Consider the following 3210-nt stretch of genomic DNA (forward strand, 5'->3'; position numbering starts at 1 on the left):
AACCTTGAACAGCAAAGGCAGAAAGGCCAAAAGGCCAGAAGGCTCAAATAAATCTTTCAGTAGAAAAGCAATCTTTTCTACTAATTTTTAAAGCAACCTATTCCTTAATAGAGAAAATAGATTTGAAATTTGACTGAAGCAATTCAGAGGATGCCACTTTTGCTTTGTGTTTTTGAAACAACATAGCACCATATTCTTTGTGGAGGAAAATGGGATAAAATATTAACAACTATTATTTCTATAGTCACTGAGCATAGGACCCATGTTTAAGCCAGAATAATAGTGACAGGTGTAGAATGCCATCTTAGATTCTGTGTGCTTAGGCATGAACAATATGGCACCAGGTGCTGCCCATCCATTGGCCTCTAATATGTTCCTGAATTATTTACCAGGTTCATTATAATGACATCCCAGGAGAATGAAAATCCACTATCTCTCGTCAAGACATTTAAGTTCTTGTGCAGCCTGGAGAGATTACTAAATGCAAAATTAACAATAAAATATAAAAATCTTACTCTTTGTATTCTAATTTAGTTATGACTTTAATTGCTAAAAGGGCACTCTTTTTCTTTTTTTATTTTTTATAGTTAGATATCCCCTATTAAGCCTTCTAGCAGAGAACAATATCACAAACCACAGGGGGGATTACACATTACATTACAAATTAGAAGATATATTTTTTCTATACTGCCATTTTAATTATACTGGCAAATTAAGTACACTTATCTATGAATCATTATTAAATTCATGCATATTGTATCCTTATATGGAAGAAGTATGTGTTTGTGTATAGGTATTCCTGTATATATAAAATCTCACTTTGTTCTCACTACAGCAGTGTTGTGTGGCATAAACAACACCATTCCTCATTTTCAAATAAGTAAATTGAGCAGAGAAGTGGAGAACCTTATTCCAAACCTACAGAGGCAGACTTGTATCTAGTAGTTTGCAATCCAAGGTCAATGTCTTCCCAGCGCACACTGTACACAGGGCAGACACTATAGACTGACCTGGGTTTCTCCAGCTTTAGTTCCCAATCTGCACTTCTGTGGTGCCCTGGAGTGTGACACACCATGGTGCATCTATACCAGTGACTCTCAACTAGGGCAATTTTGTACCTCCAGGGGACATCTGGCAGTATCTGTAGACATCTGTGGTTGTCAAAATTGGGAGGAGAGTGCTACTGACATCCAGTGGGCAGAGGCCAAGGATGCTGCTAAACATTCGTAGAATGGTCCAAACAACAAAGAATTATCCAGCCCTAGATGCTAACTGTACTAAGGCTGAGAAATCCTGATTGACATTGTGACTCTCAGAAGAGATAATAATCTTGAGCCAAAATCGTCTTTGAGAAACTTTGAGAACATGATGGGGTTGTCTATCTGGACATTAAGTTCTGAGAGATGCAATTCTTATTTGGGATAAATTTATGAGTAATTTTTTTTTAGGAAAAAAAATTTTTTTGCTAGCCAAGGAGAAACACAGAAGACTCCTGTCCTGAAGGCTGTGATTCTGCCCATCAGCAGGAACAGGGGGCTTTTAAGAGGGGATTCAAGGCTACATTGCACATGTTCTCTGTTGGAGTTGTAATTCACTTGTTAATTTGGGACATAGTCATTTCTGAGATCTTCTGGTACCATACCCAATGTCTCGATTACTTTGTTCCTATGATGGGTGTATACTCAAGGATACATAAATCTGACTAAAATGGGGAGGAAAGGTAATCCTGCTTCCCCTGAGATTAGGGAGGGGGAGAGATTAAGGAGAGCAGGGAGAGAAGAAAAGAAAGAAACATCCATTTAAAAATAAGTTGTAGTGGCAGAGCAACAAGGGTTATATATATTCAAAGCATAAAGTAGACCACTGTTATATTCTCCCACTATCAATTTCTACATTCCATTTCTATGGAAAAATTGGCAATGACATCTCCAAGCTGCCTCCTGCTGAAAGAAGGTGAAGTTTGGGGAAGTGATCCAAAGTCCTTGTCCTCTATCAGATGTGGGGTGGACAGTTAAGGGTATTCAGCATCAGAGAAGTCCAGAGGTCCACAGAAGCAGATGTCAGGTAACTTTGCAAAGCATACATAGGGCAAGGATCATGCTAAGACAATAATAAACAAGATAGCAAAGCATTACTTTTTTGTAACTAATTGGCACAAAAGCAATTAGCATTTCAGCCAGTCTCTGAAAACCATGAAACAGTAACCCATAATCATATCAGTGGGAAACAGATCAAGTTTATCAATGTAGGAGGTTAGGAATATTTGTAGGTCTATGAGATCAGGCTCAAATTAACTCAGGACAAACTTGCAACCTTAGAGTCCTTTATGATCATTATTATTGTGCACTCCCACACAAGAATCCTTCCTCTATAGCCTCCAGCTTTACTTACTTTAAGTAGAGATGACACAAATGTACATTTAAGTTACATTTTTTTAAAAAAACATTGTTTTTCCTTTTAAATGTCCATGTAGGACTATGCTTAGGCTGTAGTCTCCTGCCAGATATTTAGGACCACATTGATCAAAACTGACCCTGTTCCTATCTACTTGTAAGAGTCAGCCAAGATTCCTCAAAGATCACTTTTAGGGACATATGTAAAGCCTCTAAGCTCCTTTAGCTTTCCTCTACCAGTGGTGCCATCTGCCGGGATAGGTCAGGGTCTGCCTGACCATACTTGGCTTCTCTTGGAAATATCAGGGACATTTCCTTCTCCAATGACCCTCCTCTTTGCAGAATGTGCACTGGTTGGCTTCCTGATCTTTAGGGTCCTCTATAAATATGTTCCTAATGTCTCCTTGGACAGACTAAATTCATTAGAATAGAATTTTGAAATGTGAGGCCCCCTTCAGCCTATGGGTATCCAGTGAAGGAACTTTATATACAATGATATTAGGCTCTTTCCTGTATGGGGCAGACATACCATCCCAAATTTGGCACACACAGAAGTCTACATACAAGGAGCTGGTGAAATAGTGAAAGGCTCAGTCATTAAAAAGAGAGAGTAAATGGTTTCACAAAGTGTGTGTGATTGGGAAAGTGTGTGGGGAATAATCAGAGTCAGAGTTAGGGAGTAAAGGTGAGACATCAGACCATAAGATAGATACAGAATCCAAGGCTCAAGGAGAAAGATCTGCCAGCCTCCTTCTAAAGCAACCTTCCCCCTACTTCTCTACACAAAAAGCCTCTAGGGTGAACATTCTACAGACAG

Source organism: Urocitellus parryii, chromosome 2 (assembly GCF_045843805.1).
Source record: "Urocitellus parryii isolate mUroPar1 chromosome 2, mUroPar1.hap1, whole genome shotgun sequence".
NCBI lineage: Eukaryota > Metazoa > Chordata > Mammalia > Rodentia > Sciuridae > Urocitellus > Urocitellus parryii.